The sequence below is a fragment of the Somniosus microcephalus genome, chromosome 6 (genome assembly GCF_052327205.1).
Source record: "Somniosus microcephalus isolate GS21.2 chromosome 6, FLI_Smic_1.0, whole genome shotgun sequence".
Lineage (NCBI taxonomy): Eukaryota > Metazoa > Chordata > Chondrichthyes > Squaliformes > Somniosidae > Somniosus > Somniosus microcephalus.
This window is the reverse complement of record NC_140992.1, coordinates 118,345,308-118,361,273: the sequence shown is the minus strand read 5'-3', so window position 1 is coordinate 118,361,273 and position 15,966 is coordinate 118,345,308. Positions and strand designations below refer to the sequence as shown.

General features: G+C 45.0%; 1 protein-coding gene across 1 annotated transcript in view; it reads left to right on the top strand.

Moving 5' to 3' along the window:
• Positions 1-2,655: 2,655 nt before the first annotated feature.
• The window catches only part of LOC147116034 (uncharacterized), a 31,652-nt gene continuing 18,341 nt past the window's right edge, over positions 2,656-15,966 (top strand). Inside the window, exon 1 of the mRNA XM_085990757.1 lies at positions 2,656-2,819. The gene's annotated coding sequence lies outside the window, so the exon portion shown is untranslated. The remainder of the gene's footprint in view (positions 2,820-15,966) is intronic.

The window sequence follows — 15,966 nt, the reverse complement described above, 5'->3', positions numbered from 1 at the left end:
TACCTAAATATATGGAAGGCTCGAGGTAAATTCAGTTAAAACTCCAGCCTTCAGAAACGTTTGACATTCTAGGATTAGCTAGATCATTTTCATCTTGGAGTTTAACCGGCCACCATCAGCTGACCTCAAGAGAGACTATATGGAAAGGAAGTCAGGAGATGGTGATAACAGGAGATTTGAGGAGAAGTCAATTCAATCAGACCAATTCTAACAAGATTGGTTAGAGAATAAATTTAGCCAAACATTGCACTTCAGAGAAAATGGGTTGAGGTTGTTGTGAAAGCACAGAAGTGTGGTCAACATAACCTAACAGGAAACTCTATAAATGAAAGAGTACATGAAACATCTCATCACATACACGGTATGAATGAAAATATATCAGAGGACAAGATATCTGAGGAACCAGATTCTAGATATTAGCAACAGCTCATTTCATCAGAAAGATTGAATTAATCCAACCTAACAGGCCCTGAATTCAACAGGTGAGACAGACCCTCTTTCGCAGGGCATCTGACTTCATTAAATATGGCCTGTCTCTTGCGCAGCAGAGAGACAGGGCCAGCAACTCCCACAAGCTTGCTCTCTTCCCCAGGGTGCGGGGGGTGTCGATGGGACCCACGTGCTGCTGAAGTCTGCACTCGACAAACCTCATACTTTCATCAGCAGAAAGGGGTACCACTCACTAAATGTGTTAATTTGAGATGAGGAGTAAAGAGAAGTTAATAAACAAAAGATGACTCTAAATGAGGTAATACCTTATCATGACTCATCTAAAGTCATCATTTGTTTCTTAACTTGTACCATTACCATCTCCTTTTGCCTTGCACCATCATCCCTTTTGTCAGTCAATCTCTCCTGCCTTCCAGCCTATCACAGACCTTCCTTTTATTCTTTCCTCCCTTCCTCCCTGTCCCTGCCCCTGCACTTGCTAAAATATCTGTTACTTCTCTAACCTTTTCCAGTTCTGATGAAGGGTCCTTGACCCGAAACGTTAACTCTCTTTCTCTCTCTTCGATGCTGCCTGACCTGCTGAGCGTTTCCAGCATTTTCTGTTGTTATTTTGAACTTCTTCCAGCACTGGATTGCCAGGGAGGATTGGTGGAGAAGACAGTGACTGCCAAAGCCAAATTCTTTCCTGTGTATACACCATTTCTTTGGCTGGCTTCCTCACCTTGGTACCAAATTACTGATCCCTCATTTCCCTTATTTGGGCCAATAGAGTCTCCACAGTAGAGTTTGAAACCATATGGGCTCCGTGCCTTGGTGTTGCATCTTTTGTGTCGCATTTAGATGCTGTTGTGGACTCTTTTACACTCAGCATTCTGCTCCTTAAGTTGCTGCAGCCAGAAAATGCTGTAGCAGGGACTAGCTTTCACTCTTCCCCAACCCCTCCTCCCCAGGTAGGCTCCCAATGGATGGCGCAAATACCACTAGAAGCCCACTCTCAAAAACAAAATATCCCAACCCAGCAAAATAGCATTGGTTCAGAGTCAGCCAGTGGCTTAGCTGATAGCACCCTCACCTCTGAGTCAGAAGTTTGGCTTCAAGTCCCACTCCAGAGTCTTGATCGCAAACATCTAGGCTGACCCTCCAGTGCAGTACTGAGGGAGTGCTGCACTGTTGGAGGTGCCACCTTTTAGATGGGACGTTATTCTGAGGCCCCCGTCTGCTCTCTCAGGTGGACGTAAAAGATCCCATGGCACTAGTTTGAAGAAGAGCAGGGGACTTATCCCTGGTGGCCTGGCCAATATTTATCCCTCAAGCAATATAACAAATACTGATTATCTGGGCATTATCACATTGCTATTTGTGGGAGCTTGCTGTGCGCAAATTGGCTGCCGTGTTTCCTCCATTACAACAGTGACTACACGTCAAAAAAGTACTTCATTGGCTGTAAAGCGCTTTGGCCCGTCCGATAGTTGTGAAAGGTGCTATATAAAGGCCAGTCTTTCTTACTTTCAAAGTTTGGTCACACCAGTGGACCAAAGTCCTGCTTTGATGGGAATCCCATTATTAAGGAAAATCTACATGAAAGTGTCAAGAATTAACATTTTTTACTGGGCTTCTACACTTCCATCTGCCTGGGCCAACAGGAAATTTCTGTCAGCTTTTTAAAAGCATTATTCAGCCTGCAACTTTTCAGCAGCACGCTGGGAGAGATGCGGGTAATTCACAAACATTTCTTGTCTCTTACATTTCTCTCTCAAATTACGTCAATGCATTTCTCAGCAATATCTTGGTCATAATTTGGCAGCATTATGACCAGTTAAATGTCATCTGTACACAAAGGACAACAAGGCAGGGTGAGAATGTTTTGGTTTTAGAGGGCGTAGAATAGAATGCAATCAGATAAAGGGGAAGTAATCGCTCCCACGTTTTAAATGACTGGGTTCATAGAATCATAGAATAGAATAGCACAGAAAGAGGCCATTCGGCCCATCGAGGCTGCACCGGCTCTTTCAAAGAGCAATCCAATCAATCCCACTTTCTGGCTATTTTCCCATATCCTGCAATTTGTAATGCTGCCACTTTCTCCATAGAAACATTTTATTTTTACATTATGACTTACGATGCTAATAATATGTGGGTGTTTTAGTTCTGCAATTGACTGTCTGAAATGTTGCTCTATCGTCTCAAAAGTGGAAAAGCAACAATCCTTTACCTGACCTTGCACTTTAATGCAGTTTCCTGATGTAGCCACACCTGATGTTGAAATTTGCATCTGTGCCAAAAGCCACAGGGCTTGTTGATTATCGAAACAAATGATCGTACACCAACCATCAGCTCGAGATCAGTGGATCACTGGCGCATTTCAACAGGTGGGTGACAACGACTTTTAAAATCCTTCCTTTGTAACATTATTCGGATTTTCTTGTCATATTTTAAATGGTCTTGGCTATGTCACGTCCCATTGTTTCCTTTTACACTATTAACCGGAGAGCAGTATTTAGAATAATACAAAATCGACATGTCAGCGCAGGTGAAAAGATTTCTGCTCCCTCAGTCCTGTCTCTCAAACTTGTTCTTTCCGTGTTTCTCAGATATAAATAGTGAAGCAATCGGACTGATCAGCACTAATCATAAAATAATGATATTATATGATAAAGCACAGTGAAATAAAGTTTTGAATTTGTAACTTAGTGAAGGCACAGATATGTGGTCGGAAGCTCATCTCGTTGTGAAATATGACACCAAGGTTGTGAACAGTAATTTTTAGCCTCAGACAGCTGCTGGGGAGAGGGATGGATCGATCGCTAAAGAACAGGGACCAAAGGAAATGGCTTCGATCTTCCCAATATTTAGTTGGGGGAAATTTCTGCTCATCCGATAGTGGATGTCAGACAAGCAGTCTGACAATTTATAGACAGTGGAGGGGTCAAGAGAGGTGGTGGTGAGGTAGGGCTGGTTGTCGTCAGCTGTGTTTTCGCATGATGTCTCCGAGCGACAACATGTAGATGTGAAATATGAGGGGGTCAAGGATAGATCCTTGGAGGGCAACAGAGGTAATGGTGCGGGAGCAGGAAGAGAAGCCATTGCAAGTGATTCTCTGGCTACAACTAGATAAGATTAGAACCAGGCGAGTGCAGTCCCACCCAGCTGGACGACGGTGGAGAGGCGTTGGAGGAGGATGGTGTGGTCAACCATGTCAAAGGCTGCAGATAGGTCGAGAAGGATTAGAAATACACAGCCATAAGAACAGGAGTAGGTCATTCAGCCTGTTGAGCCAGGTTTGCAATCAATGAGATTATGATTGATCTGTATCCTAACTCCACCCACCCACCTTGACTCCCTGTCACTTAATAACCTTGGTTCACAAAAATCTATCAATCTCAGATGTAAAATTATTAATTGAGCTCGCATCTACTGCTTCTTGTGGGAGAGAGTTCCACACTTCTCCCACCCTCTGCGTGAGGAAGTGTTTCCTAACTTCCCTCCTGAATGGCCTGGCTCTGATTTTAAAGTTATTGCCCCTTCTCCTAGACTCCTCCACCAGCAGAAAAAGTTTCTCTCGATCTACCCTATCAATTCCTTCCAAACTCCTAAAACCTGAATCAAATCACCCCTTAACCACCTATATTCCAGGGAATACAGGCCTACTTTATGTAATCTCGCCTCAGAATTACACCATTGCAGCCCTGGTAATCTGCTGAATCTGTGATGCACTCCTTCCAAGGCTAATATATGCAGTGCCCAAAACTGTACACAGTATCCCAGATGTGGTTTAATCAGGGCTTTGTATAGCTGCAGCAAAACTTCCTCCCCTTTATATTCCAGCCCTCTAGATATAAAGGCTAACGTTCCATTAGCCTTTTTGATTATTTTTTTACCTGAACACTACATTTTAGTGATCTGTGTACATGGATCCCTAAAGCTCTTTGCATGTCCACCATTCTTAGATTTTCACCTTTTGAAAAATACTTGGCTCAATGTTCCCTTTAAGCTGCGCAGCCACGCAGCGTTCTGGAGGTCCCGAGCAACCGGCTCACCGGCTGTAAAAGGGAAAAACCGAGCAGGCGTGGAATTTTGAACGTTTCCACTCATTTTCTTTGGGCCGTGCTGCCCATTAAAGGCGCTGCATGGTCGATAAAAACATGAGAGTCAACATTGACTTGGATCTCTCCTTTTTTGGTCCAAAATTTAATACCTCACACTTACTTGCGTTGAAATGTATCTGCCACAGTTTTGCCCACTCACTTCATTTATCAACGTTTCTTTGTAATGATATGCACCCGTCTACACTACTGACTATGCCACCAATCTTTGTGTCATTGGCAAACTTGGATATATGGCTCTCTATTGTTCTATCTAAGTCATTAGGAAATATAGTAAGAGAGTTATAGGTTCGGGAAAGCAAACAGTGGAGACTGATTCGAATTAAGGAATAAGAGAGGACTTAAAACTGTAATGGGAGTTGTCTACAGGCTTCTTGACAGCAGCAGCACAGTGGCAGAATTCAGAGATTAGAGAGGCCTGTAACAAAAGCAAAGTTGTTTTAAAGTTGGGAAGAGCAGAGTAGCTCAAGTCAGAAAAGTAGAGAATTTTTTGAGTACATTCAAGATAGTTTTCTGGGGCAATATGCTCTACAGTGACTACAGTCCAAAGGTATTTCATTGGCTGTAATGCGCTTTGAGACGTCCGGTGGTCATGAAAGGCGCTATATAAATGCAAGTCTTTCATTCTTTTTTTAATAACCCAAAAAGAGCGCAGGACATACTGTTGAGTCTGTGTTTTCAAATGCAGTTATACTGAATAACAGGACACAGACTACAGAAGTAAGTAAACAGGTCTTTAGTGATTGAGGGTCAGGGCTGAACTGAGATACACTTTGCTCTGCAGGGTTTATATACCGGTGTGGTCACCACCAGTACTACAATGTACAGGAGCCATCAAAAAGTAGTCCATCACCTTAAGGTATCCTCTTAAGGTAGTACAGGTTACATACACTACAATTCCTCCCCTTTTAGCTTAACAGTGTACACCCCAACTTAAACATTACATGGATAACATATATACAATTTACGCACAAGAACTGTTCAAAGATTCAGTCTCTGAGGAGGCCTCCTGATCCGGCCCGGATAACGCCTTTCAGGGGTCTCTGGTTCTCGTTGCTGGGGTGACTCATCCACTTGATCTCCTATGGTTTTAACATCATCATATACATTCGAGTCTGAGGTAGATGCTACAGGCTCAATAAGTTCTTCAACTGGTGTCTCTGCCGTAGACATGGGGTCGACCCTTGTTCTTGATTCCACAAGTTGGTCAGCATGACGTCGTATTACGTTCTCTCCAACGTCTACCGTGTACATCAAGGGTCCTTGTCGTGCATGAATTGTTCCAGGTTGCCATTTATCATCCCTATAGTCCCTGGCCAACACTGGTTGTCCTATTTCAAAACTACGAGTGGCCTTGTTTTTTACATGCTGGAATTGCTTGTTTTCGACTTCCCGTCGCACATTGGGTTTTAACAAATCCAACCGGGACCGCAACCTTCTGTTATAGAACATTATGGCAGGGCTTTGATTTGTCACTGCATGCGTGGCGTTTCGATACGCCATCAGGAAATTGTCCACCTTGTGTTGTAGTGGAATATGGTCTTCACTCATGGCCTTTATCGCCTTTTTGAACGTTTGTACAAATCTCTCGGCCAACCCATTTGTAGCCGGATGATATGGGGCAGATGTATAGTGTTTCACCCCATTCATTTTCATGAATTTCTGGAATTCTTCTGACACAAACTGTGGTCCGTTGTCTGAACATATTTGCTCCGGCAACCCATTCCTTGCAAATATGGTTCTTAGAACTGCAATTGTCTTCTCAGAGGTAGTGGTTGACATCTTAATCACTTCTGGCCATTTAGAATGTGCGTCTACTGCTATCAAAAACATGGAATCCATGAATGGACCTGCAAAGTCGATATGCACACGTTGCCATGGGGCTGAAGGCCATTCCCACAGATGCAGTGGTGCAATTGGAGGTGCATTTTGAACTTTTTGGCACCCTGAGCAGCTTTTAGTCAGATCCTCTATTTGTTTGTCGATACCTGGCCACCACACATAAGCCCTAGCAAGGCTTTTCATCTTTACTCCTCCCAGATGACCTTCGTGCAATTCTTTCAGAACTCTCTTCCTTAATTTAGGAGGAATAATCACCCTTGTTCCATACATCAATGTTCCTTGACATATGGACAGCTGTTCTCGTCTGGCTGAGAATGCTGGTAACAGTGGTTCGCCATGTGCTGGCCATCCCTTTACTGTCAAGTCGTAGACCCGAGACAGTGTCGGGTCATTTCGGATCTCTCTCTCCATACCCGCATTGGTGACTGGTAAGCATTCGATGATAGTCGAGTGAAATATCTCGACAGGGTCAACTGCCGGTGCCTCTTCTGCTGTAGGTAGTGGCAGGCGCGACAGCCCATCAGCATTACCATGTTGCTTTGTACCTTTGAATTCGATATCATATTGATGTGCCCCTAGGAAAAGGGACCATCTCTGAAGCCTCTGCGCCGTCATTACCGGAACACCCTTCTTAGGGTTGAAAATGGAAACCAATGGCTGGTGATCTGTCAGCAGCGTAAACTTTTGGCCTTGCAGGTAATGGTTAAATTTCTTAACTCCCGACACGAGGCTGAGGGCCTCCCTATCTATCTGAGCATAGTTGCGCTCAGCGGAGGTCAATGATCTGGATGCGAAAGCGACTGGCCTTTCCGAGCCACCTGGAAACTTACGTGAGAGCACTGCCCCGATACCATATGGAGAAGCATCACAAGCTAAGCGAATAGGCAGCGTTGGGTTAAAGTGAGCCAACACTTCCTTAGAGGTGATCAGTGCCTTGCTCTTTTGAAAAGCCCGCTTACAATCATCGCTCCACTTCCATGGTATTCCCATTTGCAAAAGAGTGTTTAGCGGGTGTAACACCGTGGATAAATTTGGAAGAAACTTGTGGTAATAGTTAACCAACCCGAGGAACGACCTCAACTGGGATACATTTTCCGGTGCAGGAGCTTTTACAACAGCTTCGATCTTGTCAGGTGACTTATGGAGCCCCTCCCGGTCAATGACGTGGCCTCAGTACGAGATTCGCTTTTGAAAGAACTCACATTTCTGGCGATTAACTCTGAGCCCATATTCTTTCAATCTGATGAGCACCTGCTCCAAATTCGCGAGGTGATCCTTATCGTTATCTCCTGTAATCAGGATGTCATCCAGGTAGCATTGTGTGCCTGGGATTCCCTGCAATACCTGCTCCATGGCCCTTTGCCAAATCGCTGGAGCTGATGCCACTCCAAAAACCAGTCTATTATACCGATATAAGCCCTTATGCGTGTTGATCGTGAGATACTGACATGGCGCTTCATCAACTTCCATCTGTAGGTACGCCTGCGCCAGGTCTATCTTAGTGAAGTGTTTCCCGCCAGACAGCGAAGCGAAGATATCTTCAATCCGCAGAAGCGGATATTGCACCGTGTGAAGAACCGGATTAACAGTGATCTTGAAATCGCCACAGATGCGAACCTTCCCAGGTTCCCCCAGCTTGTTGCTCAACGAACGCTTCATGACAGGAACAATGGATGTAGACCATTCGCTCCAGTCCACCTTGGACAGTACCCCTGAACATTCTAGCCCTTCCAGCTCAGCTTCCACAGCAGGCCGTATCGCATAAGGCACCGGTCTGGCTTTGAAAAATTTTGGGTTTGCATGTTCTTCAACCTTGATGGTTGCCGTAATTCCTTTCAGTGTTCCAAGTCCCTGTTGGAACACCTCCTTAGCATCGTCTAAGATTTTGGACAGTCGTTTATGTTTGACGTCGTCCTCCTTACAGGCATCTACAGTCAGTGCTTGTATGGAATGCCAGTCCACATTTATTCTCCGGATCCATTCCCGTCCTAGTAGTGGCGGACCTCCATCAGGTAACACATACAAGTCCATTTTCTGACTTTCTTTACCATTGTAGACCACATTTACTTTTATCTTTCCTTTGGGGTATACTATTTGCCCCGCGTATGTTTTCAATACAATCTCCGTATCCCTCAGGGGAATGTGCGAGAATAACCTTTTGTAATCTTGCTTATTCATGACCGTTAATGCCGACCCAGTGTCCAATTCCATCTTCACTTGGACTCCTGCTATCCGAAGCATGACCCAGATAGTTTGGTGGTCTGCTGTGTTACCCACATTATGTATTTTCAGACAACCCAGTCCCTTACTGCTGGAGTCTGAATCCATCTTCTGTTCACCCAAACTGTTCTCTGTCACCTTGTGTACTTTTTTGTACTTCTCCTGCGGTGACTTTTTGTTGCTGGTCTTCTTTCCTGACCGGCATACTCTCGCTATGTGACCAAGTTTGCCACATTGCCTGCATTCTTTATCTTTGAACCAGCACTGGTTCTGGTCATGCGTTGTCCTTCCACAACGATAGCACTTTACTGTGCCCAATGCCATTTCATTGGTGCTGAATTCCAATGGCCTTTGCTGTATCTCTGCAGCACCCCATGCTGCTGCCTCGTGGGATGCTGCAATGCTGAAAGCTTTGTCCAGCGTAAGGTCCTTTTCCTCTAGCAGTCGCTTCTGGGTTCCTTCCCTTAGGAGCCCACACACAAACTTATCTCTCAGTGCGTCTGCTAGTCCTGTTCCGAACTGGCAGTACTTTGATAACTTGTGCAGTTCTGTTAGGAATTCAGTGTTGCTTTCTTCTTTAAGTTGAATTCTTTTGTAGAATTTAAATCGTTCCGCTATCAGCAGTGGCGTGGGGTTTAAATGCTCCTGCAGGATAGTAACAATATCTGCGAAACTCTTCCCTACCGGTTTGTCTGGTGTTACAAGGTTCCTTAATAACCCATACGTCTTCGCACCCATCGGGTTTAATAGGGTTAGTGCTTTCTTATCATCCGGTACCTCATTCGTTGTACAGTAAACTTCGATGCGTTCCACATAAGTGGCCCAATCTTCCACATCGTTATCAAAAGCAGTGATGTTACCCATTTTTGGCATCCTTGCTGAGTTTCTCCTTTCCCTTCGGATATTATTATTTATTTAAAAAAAAAAAAAAAAATTCCTATTCAAGATGGCGGCTTTGCCCGCGCTTGGCGGCTTTTCCCGCGCTTGTCTTCTTCCCCCGCCGACTCAAAATGGCGATTCCCGCGCTGTTGCCATCCACGCCTCCCAGCGATCCTTTATTTTCCCCTGCGCTGCTGTTCTTGTTCCCCGCCGCTCCCGCGGTCCTTGTGGCCATAAACGCTTTTCTGGCTGCTGCGCGTCTCTGCCCCGATTGCAGTCCGGCCCCTGACACCAGCTGCGGTCGTGTTCTCCACCCTTTTTGTTGTCTTCCCTCCCCTTCTCCCACTGACAACTCGGCCGACTTCCCCCCCCCGTGCCGCTCGATCGGGCTTACCCGCCGCTGTCGTCGAAGGGATGCTCACTGATGTTTGACTTTGTGGCCAGAAACCAACCCGGGTTCCCGATGGCCTCCCGTGCAATGCAGTGCTCAGCAGGATGTTGAGGGCGGATGCCCTTGTTCGACGCCCATTTCTGAGGACGAAGCTTCCTTTGATGCAAAACTGCCGCTAGGTAAGATCAGACTCGTCGCCACTGTTGAGTCTGTGTTTTCAAATGCAGTTATACTGAATAACAGGACACAGACTACAGAAGTAAGTAAACAGGTCTTTAGTGATTGAGGGTCAGGGCTGAACTGAGATACACTTTGCTCCGCAGGGTTTATATGCCGGTGTGGTCACCACTGGTACTACAATGTACAGGAGCCATCAAAAAGTAGCCCATCACCTTAAGGTATCCTCTTAAGGTAGTACAGGTTACATACACTACACATACTACATTTTGTAATGAGTAATGAGCCAGACATAGTTAATAATCTAAGAATAAGGGAACAGTTATCTAACAGTGATCATGATATCATCGAATTCAATGTTAGGTTTGAAAAGGAGAAATTTAACACAGTTAGTAGAGTCTAGATTATGGTCAGGCTCTCTTTAATGGAGGGAGAATGAGACTGATGACAGCAAATTGAGGATGAGTTCATTGAGTGTATTAAGGATGGGTTTCTTGAGCAGTATGTAACTGAACCGACCAGGGGGCAAGCAACCTTAGATCTGGTCCTGTGTAATGAGACAGGATTAATTAAAAATGTCCTAGTAAATGATCCCCTTGGAATGAGTGACCATAACATGGTTGAATTCCATATTCAATTAGAGGGTGAGAAGGTTGGATCTCAAACAAGCATGCTAAGCTTGAATAAAGGAGACTATGAAGGTATGAGAGCGGAATTGAGTAGAGTGGATTGGGAAAATAGATTAAAGGGCAAGACGATACATGATTGTAGTGTCCGTGTGTAGATAAAGACACTGAAGAGAGGAGTTGGTTCATAGGTATTCACTAAGCAAGTCTGGGGGGGGGTTCTAAAGGATATACACAATACACAGGCTTATATAGCCCAAGTGGCAATTACCGGCATTACGCACACCTGGGGCTCTTAAAGGCACATACACCACAATTGCTCTTAAAGGCACATACACCACAATTCCTCCCCTTCTAGCTAACCAGTACATCATATTTTAAGTAATTATTAATTACATGTTATATGCAAAATAATATACATTGCTGTATTAATTAATTATAAGTTAGTCTCTCAGGAGGCTTCCTGACTCGGTCCGGATAATGCCTCGGGGGTGTAGTAGTTTCTGGTGGTGTAGTAGGTTCTTCTGGCAAGGCTGATTCAGCTTGAAGGCCAGTGTCGGGTTCATCGGGTTCCAGTATCACCGGATCGGAGGTAGATATGGGTATCTCTACTTCATCGTTAGATGTATAGCGTGGTGGTGTAGGTTGTTCCTTTTCGGATGACTTGATGATTTGGTCAGCATGGCACCTTATTATGCTTTCTCCGATGTCCACGGTATACATCAGTGGTCCTAGTCGTGTGCAGATAGTTCCAGGCTGCCATTTCTCGGTACGGTAGTCCCGGGCCAAAACCGGTTGGCCTATCTGGAAGGCCCTAGTTGGCCTTTCATTCATGCCCTGAAACTGCCGGTTCTCCACGTCCCTTCGGATGTTGGGCTTGACCAAATCCAGCCGGCATCTTAGGTTTCTATTGTAGAACATCATGGCAGGAGTTTGGTTTGTAACCATATGTGTTGCATTCCTATATGCAAATAAGAAGTTATCCACCTTGTGCTGAAGTTTTATGTCTTCATTACCCATGGCCTTTATGGCCTTCTTAAAGGTCTGGACAAACCTTTCAGCCAATCCATTGGTGGCGGGATGGTATGGGGCGGACGTGTAGTGCTTTACCCCATTGTTCTTTAAGAACTTTCTGAATTCTTCGGACACAAATTGCGGTCCATTATCAGAACATATCTGTTCCGGCAGCCCATTCCTGGCAAATATGGTCCTTAATACTGTGATGGTTTTTTCCGTGGTGGTGGAGGACATCTTTATTACCTCTGGCCACTTGGAGTGTGCATCAACTGCGATTAAGAACATTGAGTCCATAAATGGACCAGCAAAGTCGATGTGCACCCTTTGCCAGGGAGATGAGGGCCACTCCCATGGATGTAGAGGGGCCTGTGGAGGAGCATTTTGGACCTTCTGGCATCCTAGGCAGCTCTTGGTCATGTCTTCGATGTCTCCATCGATACCTGGCCACCATACAAACGCCCTAGCTAGGTTCTTCATTTTCACTCCACCCAGATGCCCCTCGTGAAGCTCCTTTAGCACTTTATCCTGGAGTTTGGGTGGAATCACCACTCTGGATCCACACATTAAAGTTCCTCGGCACACTGACAGCTGTTCTCTTCTTTGCGAGAATGCTGGCAACAGTGGTTCGCCATGTGCTGGCCATCCCTTCATTGTTAAATCGTAGACCCGTGAGAGAGTAGGGTCATTTCTGGTCTCCCTTTCAATGGCAGAATTTGTCACCGGTAGACATTCCACTATGGTAGAGTGGAATATCTCTACTGGGTCTACTGTAGGTGCCTCTTCTATTGTTGGCAACGGCAGGCGCGATAAACCGTCAGCATTCCCATGCTGTTATGACCCTTTGTATTCAATGTTGTATTGGTGTGCCCCTAGAAAAAGGGACCACCTCTGTAGTCTCTGTGCCGTCATAATGGGGACACCTTTCTTAGGGTTGAATATGGAGATGAGGGGTTGATGGTCAGTCAGCAAGGTAAATTTTTGTCCGTGTAGGTAATGGTTGAATTTCTTCACTCCCCATACCAGGCTGAGTGCTTCCCTGTCTATCTGGGAATAGTTACGCTCAGCTGAGTTCAATGAGCGTGACGCAAAAGCTATCGGCCGTTCCGAGCCATCAGGGAATCTATGGGACAATACCGCTCCTATGCCGTAAGGGGATGCATCGCACACCAGTCTGATTGGTAGTGATGGGTTGTAATGAGCCAAAACTTTCTCGGATGTGATTAAGTCTTTACATTTATGGAAGGCACGTTTACAGTCTTCGTTCCATTTCCAAATCACTCCTGTGTGTAGAAGATCATTAAAAGGGTGTAGAATAGTTGATAAGTTCGGTAAAAATTTATGATAGTAATTTATTAATCCCAGGAATGACCTCAATTGTGAAACATTTTCAGGTGCTGGGGCTTTTATAACTGCTTCAATTTTTTCAGGTGACTTATGCAACCCTTCCTTATTAATTATGTGGCCACAATATGATATCTGATTTTGGAAAAATTCGCACTTGGGGCGATTTGCTCGTAGGCCCCGTTCTTTCAGCCTAGTGAGCACCTGCTCCAAATTGGCAAGGTGCTCGTTGTCGTTTTCTCCTGTTATAAGGATGTCGTCTAGGTAACACTGAGTCCCCGGAATCCCTTGCAGGACTTGCTCCATAGCTCTTTGCCAGATAGCTGGAGCTGATGCTACTCCAAAAACCAGTCGATTGTACTGGTACAGGCCTTTGTGTGTGTTTATTGTGAGATACTTTTTAGAGGTCTCCTCAACCTCCATCTGTAGATATGCCTGTGCCAAGTCAATTTTTGTGAAACGTTTTCCTCCGGATAGTGAGGCGAAAATATCTTCTATCCTCGGAAGAGGATACTGTACCGTGTGAAGGACCGGGTTTACAGTCACCTTAAAGTCCCCACAGATGTGAATTTTTCTCTGTTCCTCAGAGTTATTTTTCAATGCTTTTTTCATGACTGGAACGATGGGTGTTGCCCATTCGCTCCAATCTATTTTGGATAATATGCCTGCCTTTTCCAAATTCTCCAGCTCTGCCTCGACTGCCGGACGTATTGCGTATGGCACCGGTCTTGCCTTAAAAAATTTTGGAATTGCTGCATCTTCCACTTTTATTGAGGCGGTGATGCCTTTCAAGGTTCCTAGTTTCTCTTGAAACACTTCTTTGGCGTTGGCCAAGATGTCTTTTAATCGTTCAGGTATGATGTCATCCTTGTTTTTTTCCTTACTGGTCACCGTCAGTGCCTGAATGGAGTGCCAGTCTAAACGTATCTTCCTTATCCATTCACGTCCCAACAACGGTGGACCACCATCTTGTAGAATGTATAAATACAACTTTTGTATTTCTTTGCCATTGTATACCACAGGCACCTTTATTTTTCCTTTGGGGTATACTTTCTGCCCCGTATATGTTTTTAAGATAATGGATGTGTCTTTTAGAGGTATATGCGAAAATAGCCTCTCGTAATCTCGTCGATTTATTACGGTTAGAGCTGATCCTGTATCTAGCTCCATTTTAACTGGGGACCCTGCTATTATGAGGGTAACCCAAATGGTCTGGTAATCTTCATTGGCAATTACATTATGTAATTTGAGAGAGCTTAGTCTCTTGTTCCCGGAGTCGCTATCGCTCTTTTGGTCTTTGGAGCTACTGTCTGTCATCATTTGTACCTTTCTGTGCTTTTCCTCATTGATTCTTTTCCCGTTAGTGGATTTTTTATTTTCAGATCGGCATACACGTGGAATGTGTCCCATCTTTCCGCATCGCCTGCATGCTTTTTCTTTGAACCAGCAATCCCTCTGGTCATGGTTGGATCTGCCGCAGCGATAACATCTCTTGAAACCCCGTGTCATTTCATGGGCGCCGAAGTCCTGTGGCCTTTGCTTTATCTTTGCCGCTCCTATTGCACTGAAAGCCTTGTCCAGTGTTAAATCTTTTCCAGAAGATACCTTTTTTTGTGTTTCTACACTTAGGGGATCGCAGATGAATTTGTCTTGCAGAGAATCTGACAGTCCTGCCTCGAATTGGCAGTGTAGGGTATCAACAATCTCCTCAAAATTCTTGTGCATCGGTTCGGCTGGAGTGATTAAGTTGCGTAACAGCTTGTATGTTTCTGCGCCCATTAGATCCAGAAGCACTGAAGCTTTTTCTTCATCTTTTATTCCATTTGCGGTGCAAAACACCTCCACTCTTTCTACATATGTGGTCCAATTCTCTATCTTGTTATCAAAAACATCAATATTGCCAAAGTTAGGCTCTGTTTCGTTATCAAAAGCATCAATATTGCCAGACTTAGGCATTTCAAAAAAAAGATATGGCGCTTCCCGCGCTTTTTTTTTTTCTCTCTGTAGCAACGATATGGCGCTTCCTGCGCTTTCCCGCCGCTGCTACCGATAACAACGCTGTTTTACTGTGGTTTCCGTTTATTCACTGTTGGAGACTCGTTCCCGACGGAGGTCTAAACGCTGACCTGCTTGCCACGCCGGCCGTCTCCCGAGTGCACCCTCCCAGTCCGTTATTGCTTGCCTCCGATTTCGCTGCCTGTCTCAGCTGTAGAGCCCGATGCTGGAGCCCCAGCCTGACGCCCAGGAAGGATTAGCGCAGTACCTGCCACCAGCTTGGCCAGCTGGTGAAACCACAGTTTCTATAACTTCCTTGAGTCTTCTGGACGCTGGAGGAATCGATGTCCTTGAGGTGCTGCCGAATTGCAGGTAAGTCCGTTTCCACTTCGTCGCCACTGTAGTGTCCGTGTGTAGATAAAGACACTGAAGACAGGAGTTGGTTCATAGGTATTTACTACGCAAGTCTGGGGGGATTCTAAAGGATATACACAATACACAGGCTTATATAGCCCAAGTGGCAATTACCGGCATTACGCACACCTGGGGCTCTTAAAGGCACATACACCACAATTGCTCTTAAAGGCACATACACCACAATTCCTCCCCTTCTAGCTAACCAGTACATCATATTTTAAGTAATTATTAATTACATGTTATATGCAAAATAATATACATTGCTGTATTAATTAATTATAAGTTAGTCTCTCAGGAGGCTTCCTGACTCGGTCCAGATAACGCCTCGGGGGTGTAGTAGTTTCTGGTGGTGTAGTAGGTTCTTCTGGCAAGGCTGATTCGGCTTGAAGGCCAGTGTCGGGTTCATCGGGTTCCAGTATCACCGGATCGGAGGTAGATATGGGTATCTCTACTTCATCGTTAGATGTATAGCGTGGTGGTGTAGGTTGTCCCTTTTCGGATGACTTGA